This window comes from Micropterus salmoides, unplaced genomic scaffold (genome assembly GCF_014851395.1).
Source record: "Micropterus salmoides isolate LMB-PRFRI ecotype aquatic unplaced genomic scaffold, ASM1485139v1 Ms_hic_scaffold_21, whole genome shotgun sequence".
In the NCBI taxonomy this organism is placed as follows: Eukaryota; Metazoa; Chordata; class Actinopteri; order Centrarchiformes; family Centrarchidae; genus Micropterus; species Micropterus salmoides.
Window position 1 is genome coordinate 8,286,515 of NW_024041262.1, and position 7,319 is coordinate 8,293,833.

At 40.4% G+C, this 7,319-nt stretch overlaps 1 protein-coding gene across 3 annotated transcripts in view; it reads right to left on the bottom strand.

The window, feature by feature from the left end:
- Positions 1-6,590, bottom strand: part of mapk8b (mitogen-activated protein kinase 8b) — a 37,938-nt gene extending 31,348 nt beyond the window's left edge. For 2 of the 3 annotated variants that reach the window (XM_038735151.1, XM_038735152.1), the window contains exon 1: positions 6,309-6,590. The gene's annotated coding sequence lies outside the window, so the exon portion shown is untranslated. The remainder of the gene's footprint in view (positions 1-6,308) is intronic. The other variant, XM_038735153.1, reaches the window with a different exon arrangement.
- Positions 6,591-7,319: the final 729 nt, after the last annotated feature.

Genomic DNA, 7,319 nt, shown 5'->3' on the forward strand with positions numbered 1-7,319 from the left:
GACCCCACAAACCAGTTATCTCTGCTACGTATTCCCAACCTAAAGGGACTGCATTTATATGACAGTTTTCACTCTATTTGAATTCAGCACACACAACGGTACATGCAACTCAATTATTAAATTAAAAGTGCCCTCGCGTTTGAGTGGAAAAAAACAAGTTCTTCTTCTTAACAAGGCTTTTATTGTGAAACATTTGCAGGAACGTGTTGTGGAAAACTTACTGACTTGCAACTTCACTCTCATTGTGCGTTCCAGTTATACTGGGAAGTCCGAATTCCCAGTCGGAAATTTCAACTGGAACACTTAATTTCAAAGCAGTTTAAACATTTTTACATGGGCCCAACCCTAATCTCCACCACCTCTGCTGTTCGATTAACATCTGAGAGAGATCCACAGTCATACCTACCACCTCACCTGTTGCCCGCATTCCATTCAACAAAATTCCATTCGTAAAATACGGCACGCCGGCACGATCAAATGAAGCCAAGCCGTGTCACTGCAGTTAACGGTTTGGTTAAAGGTGTGCAAACAATGTAAATCACACTGTGTTTAGCTTTCGTAGCTCCTGAATAATGAATGTCACCAACAGTATGTTTCTTCCACTAGGGGTCTCCAAAATAAGGCATTTTCTTGTAACAACAAGCGTGTCAATCTTTTTAGGCAGAATTTTGACCAACTGTGGGATCACTTCCCAACTGTAGCAAATATGCAAGAATTTATTTGCACAATTATGAAAGCTTTAATTATCTTGATACATAATAATGTTGCATCCCGTCAAAGTGATGTTGCCACACCCAATTTAATTGACTCTTGCTTACTGACAGGCACCCTCACAGGACATGACTTAAACCCCTTTTACAAAATGCTCAGACTGATCCAGAGCAGCAAAAATGTCAGCTTCATTTGTCGGTGGGTTCTGGTTGCAAAGGCACCAGAAATAACACATAAGCCGCATGTAGCTTGCTTTTCATTTGGTAAATCAAATACAGGCTTCGTGTCATGTTCTACCAGTTACAGGTTGGCCTGTTCAAACACTGCAGAGTACGTCTAAGCTGATGTTAGGCTTCAGCGTGCGGTGTGACATGGTTTTCTCTCCTATTTGAACAGAGAACAGCACATATCAGGGTTACTGTGAGACGAGAGGATCTGTGGCTGCATGTGAAAATGGGGCTGTGTGATATGACAGTGTGTGTCAGGCTGTCAACCCTGTTCAACTGTTAGGAGGCAGATTCATGTGTAGCCCCACAGTACACAATGTTATACAAGCAGGGGCGCACACAAATGAATTAATGAAAGCCTTTGGTTTAGTGATCAATTGTGTGCATGTTTATATTTAGATATAACAAAATATTACAACTACATTTTATCTATTTGACCACCTTCCGAAATCAAAGGTCTATTGATAATCCTTCAATCATGCTCCGACTGAACAAAAATAAACATATTGAGGCATTAAAGGTGCAGCTTTATCACAGATTTCCCAGCAACCACAGCTGGTATACTGCCATTCATTGAAAATCACTGGCTCTGAGGAAATGATGTCTCTGACAACAGACAAAAAAGGAAAGATAATGCATTAACAAGTGTCAGATGTGGCGTTTGCACAGGTGAACACACATTCGCTTGGCAGTCCTGTCCAGATTCACACTGTCTAAACAGTCTCCCGGTGATTGGCCTCACGTTGGCCATTAGAGGTCTGCTCTTGTTCACCCCGAACGCAGTGACTTCACCGTCCAGATTCTTGAAAATCAACAAGGTTATCTGGAGGTTATCTGGAAGTTATCTGGGAGACCGAGATTTAGTCCACCAGCAATTTGGGAGTTACAATTTGTCTTTGAACTGCTCACATTCAGCCAAAGCAATGGCTGTCGATAAGAGCCCATACAGGCGCGCTGAACTGAACCACATTCCTGTTTGTCTGGAGGGGACAATTTGGGGATCACCAAATACCAAACCAATAATCTGAGCCCAACATTAGCCAACGTGCCGATCATAATAGGAAATATTGAAGAGGCGCACTTTACAATACTCCAGCCAAACCACGTTCACTCGGTTGTGTCTTGTCTTGTAAGTTGATTATTGTAATCTTGTAATGAGCACCATGGGCCTTGAGAAACAGCATTTCGTTCATTGTGTACTCGAGGTGTGGATGAGTGACAACAAATTTGAAATGGCAGCAAAAAGTTATCCTGCTCAGCTTCCAGAACACAGCCTGGAGAGGAGATGTTAGCTAGCGCTAACCGCCTTAACTTTCCCAGCAGTTGGAAAACGACAGACAGACTTTAATAAACGGACACACAGTGACCTACACTCCACACTCACTTATTGCCGCCTGTCATGTAGCTGTCCTATGAAGAATGAGGAGAGGACGCTAGCTAAGTGCTACCGTTCTGCACAGTGTGCGGGTGAAAATCATTAACATTAGTTGTGCATTGATTTTATTGATCCTGTGAAAGTTTTGTAGCGGCAGTCATTCAATCAACAGCTGCCAGAGCTGCACTTCAGCTTTTCCGAGTTCCGCCTTCCGTTATCAATTAACCTCTAGATAATCGATTATTAACATTTGTGAATCGATTCATAATCGTCCAAGTCCGCATTGCGATGCATCTAAAAATCAATTATTTTCCACACCCCTACTGATTATGTCTATTCATTTCTGTTATTAAAACAGTTATACACTCAGCTGTGTATCTGCGGCTGCCTGGTTTGGGTTTGGCTGGTCATCTAGCTGTATCGGGTGCCTTAAAACATGTTCAACTACATATAAAGCCTATGCACTCATCAATGTCACTTTCTGTGACCGTTAGAACTCACTGTAATGCATGAATGGTTATGATTACTAAATAGTTAGTTCTTAGCATTACAGGGTTGGGTGATGTCTATCAAATATGGCACTCAACAATGTCTACAGTGAAACATCAGGATGTACAATGATATTTGGGGGGGGGTGTGTGTGTGGGTTGTTCAGTGATCTTGTTCACGTAAAGAGTGCCGTGGGTTTTGTGGGTGGTGCTGGTGTATCGCGTATTCGTCCGTGATTCAAAACTACAAGTCCCACATGCGACAAGCCGCAATTCACCACTCAGAGCAGAGTTGTGTGTGAAAAGCTGTGTCCATGTTTTAAAAGCTGTGTCGCACATTTTTTTTTTTTTTAAATTCAATGTTTTAAAAAGCATTTTAAGGCCCCTCCCGAGGGTCCAGATAACGGGGTCTTCACTTCCATAGTCCTCCACTGGCTTTCACATCATAATTACACACAAGGAGAAGGAGCACACACAGTTTTCATAACGAAGTGCATTGACATGCACCAAAATATAAATTCTTGGCCGAAGCCGAAACCAAATATAACGAAAAAACTTGCAGAATAACACCGAACAACTACATTCACATTTTTTCCGCCTTTTTTTTTTTTTTTTACCATAGCATAAATTAAAAAGTCAAAATGTGTTTTTTACTCAGTGTTTCCCACAGGATGTGGAGCGACATGTGTCCATTTACTTTTAATGGACACATGTAATATATGTTTTATTCTTTCTGTGAATATAATCCAATTAATCTTATTTCCATCCTGTACAGACAGTTTTTATTTTGAAAAACGGATGTTGTCACATGCGTTTCCTCGCGCTAAATTCATTTAAGTGACCCAATTTGATAAATAATGTTGTATGTGGTTCTCGTATCGCGCAACATGAACACTTCCCAGCATCTCTTCAGGTAGGACTCTAATACTAATACAACTGCAACACTTGTCTTTTGTCTTTGTAAAGAGAGAAACTGACAGGATAAAGTCGCTAACCTGTCAGCTCGCACTGGTCCGTTACAGTGGCTTTACCATAAAGGCTTGAATATGTGTGCAATCCAAATTTAGGTGCGGCTAGCTTAATCGCCTTCTTAAAAACGAGTGACAAACACTCAAAGCGGGTCAGACCATTTGTTGCCTTTTCTAAGAAGTCAGCCACAGATGGAGTGGATGTGCTAGGAGATGATTCAGCAGAACAGTGTCTGCAAACCGTGATTTTTGCATCTTTCTCAGACACTTTAAAATGCTTCCACACTGCCGACATGTCAGCATAATTGTTAGTTAAAATTTCTTCAGTCTTTTGACATATTAGGCCGAACACGGAAAGTGCTTTTTGCTATTTTTGGCTGATTAATTTCCGTGGCCGAACATTCAGTGGGTCCCTAAAAGTGGAGAATTTTTACAAACAATCAATCGATTAATGGAAAAAATAATTATAAGTTGCAGTTGAATGCACCTCAACAACTACAGCAGTAAAATGCGGCTTTACATGAATGCATGAGCAATAATAATCTCATGATGTAATAGTACAAAAGTCACAGGGGACATTTTTCTGCATTGAGTATTTTTACTTTTAATACTTTAAGTACATTTTCCTTATTATATTTATATACTTCTACTAAAATAAAATTTTCAATGCAGTGCTTTTACTTGTAACAGAGTATTTTTACAGTGCGGTATGATCCTGATGGGAAAATTTTAAATGGCAAAAGACATGGTGCCGATACACAACAGCTTGGAAATTAGGAATTTTAACTGATGAAAAAATAACTGACCTTAGCTTTAAATGCTTCGCATGCGGGTATCTTTATATATTTGACATCACTGTGGAATCTTGTACAATTTACTAATTAAAGTCGATTTTCTGTGTGCAGCTGAATCTAGTGCTAGGGAATTTTAAGTTTAGGGGGCTGTGAAATAAATATGGACTGCTATGCTGTGTGAAGTGTAGGCACAAAACATATTTGCACAAAGATAGGAAAAACAGCAAATGAAATATTACATCTTGAACAGAATTTGAACATCATCCAAAAGATTTGGAATAACATGAGATGATGTGGTGATTCTTTCTCAGGTAAACTATGTTTGCCCTTACCCATGACTGTTTAAACTGTGGCCTGCTGTATTTGTGTCAGGGCTGGTTCTGGCCGCCAGGTTAGAGAGGGACAACCAGCATCAAATATTGACTCCACCTAACTACACTAATTATGGTGTATATACCTTTGGGTACTATACACTGACCTGTTAACAGAGTTTGAATACAAAGACTGTGGATCGACCACTGAGCAAAAAAGAAAATTATTTAATATTCACAAGTCAATAGGCCCCAAATACTGGATCAGTTTCAAACAACAGAACCCCCAGGTATGAATGTGAGCTCATCTTGTGTTAGCCAGGAGCCATAAGCCCATCTCTGCAGGCTACCTTGCTCCTTTGGTGCAGGAATCAGATTTCTTGGTGCTTTTGGCTGACCACTGCTGTTCTCTTGGCACAGGTTCTTTAGAAAACCTCGTTAGCCGTGTGCAGTGCAGTGTGGGAGCTATACCACCCAAACAGGGCTATAGGAATGTGCGAGATATAAAGCTTAACCAAGACATATAACATTAGACACACTCGCGCGCACACACACGCACGCACTGTAACAATCTCAGCTTCACCTACCTTTGATCAGACAATTTTAATGAACCAGATAATTAACAACACAGATAATTTGACAAATTACAAAAGCTTTTCTTACTAGATAGAGTCGGATACACGTTCACAATTTGATTGTTGTAACAAAGATAAAACCAACTGCAACATTATGCAATTGCCAAGTTAGAGGATTTGCATTCACCTTTCAGTTTGCAGGTCAGTGAGGACATTATCATATAAAAACACATAAACACACGGACTTAACCCGTGCATATAGCCAGATATTGATATACACCATCTTCTCAGGATGTGAATAAATAGAGATGCTGCAATAATAACCAGTGTAAACTGATTTCTGCTCAGTTTACAGTGCAGGAATTGAGTTTGCACACCAAACTAATAGAAATGTGATTTACCAGCAATAAATATCAGCAAACTGATGTTACTTTTAAAAATAGGGTGTATTCAAAAGCGTCGATACGGATTACTGTTTACACAGAAGATGTTACCGTCTTTAGTTGACCACAGACTGGAGGGTCACGGCGTTTTGGTTGAACCTTTTACTAGTCCTGTGGCAGGCAACACCAGGACCCGGCTCTCAGTTTACAGTGTAAGCAGCACTAATGTGTGTACAGCACTGACACGGAGAGGTTGCCGTAGTGTGCTTCCCAATGTAGCCACTCAGTCTGGTTGCCTTTTACCAGTTAGGCCAGACCTGTCCTGCCTGCTGTGGTGGTCACTATAAAAACGTACTGTTAACACCTATTCACAATAACGTATGTGGCCAGATTTTCTGTTCCCATCCCCCAACAGTTGACAATAACACGTCCAACATGTCTCATAGGAAGAAAAACTCCTCATATGTCGAGCTCACCCCTCTCCGGTTAATTCCAAGTGTCGACCCGCAGTCGCCGTTTGCTGCCTGCTGGAGACACAACCCGAACGTTTTGCGGAGAAAAACAGCTCTTCAGTCCCTTATTCCCTCCGGATACGCTCTCGTTTCCGTCACACTAGCAGACCAGGATCATCGCAAAATACATGTGTAGCTTCTACGTAACCTAATCTGTGTGCTTCCGTGACACAAGCAGTTTCTGCCATTTCATACCAACGTCGTCGAAAGCTTGCGATGTTTCCTCGGCTGCACAATGAGAAGCAGGGGGCCGTTCAAGATCGCCTGCGCGTTCCCGGCAGCCGCTTTGAGAAAGCGGAAGCGACCTTTTTGCAACGTTTTCAAATCACACAAGCGGGTGATGAGATATTTAGCAAAGATTTATAGGTGTGTTCAAAAATGTCTTACAATACATACATAAATATATACAACCTAATCAAATGTTATACAAACGACTTTTTATGTAGCATATAAGATAGCAAGTATGTTTTTTTTCTATTTGCTGTTAAAATTGCAATAAAAGTGGGAACTCACATTCTTGTATACATACACATTCTTGTATACATACATTTTAATAAGTTATAGGTTGGCTAATGTACCCTACAACCTTTGTATGTAGTACAATTTCATTTGGTACATACATTCAGTTGCCAGTTTATTGAACTAGCAAAAAGTAATGCAGTTTTATACAACAATCATGCAGTAATTTAGGCTAAAACAGGCTAAACATTATAAACTTCATGAAGGTGGAATTTATTGCAGAGCTGCGGCATTAGACTGCAATACTTTATTATTATATTAGATTTGAATGAACATTATTTGCATTGTGATGCCGACCACAATAATCAACATGGGTTATTTCAAACCCAATAATCAGCACAGACACCATTGATAAAGGAGCGTGCAAGCATAATCATCCTGCACATACCTGTTAGTGTCAGTCACAGAAATGAGACATTTATTTATGAGACTTTATTCAAGTCAAAAGGCATAAAG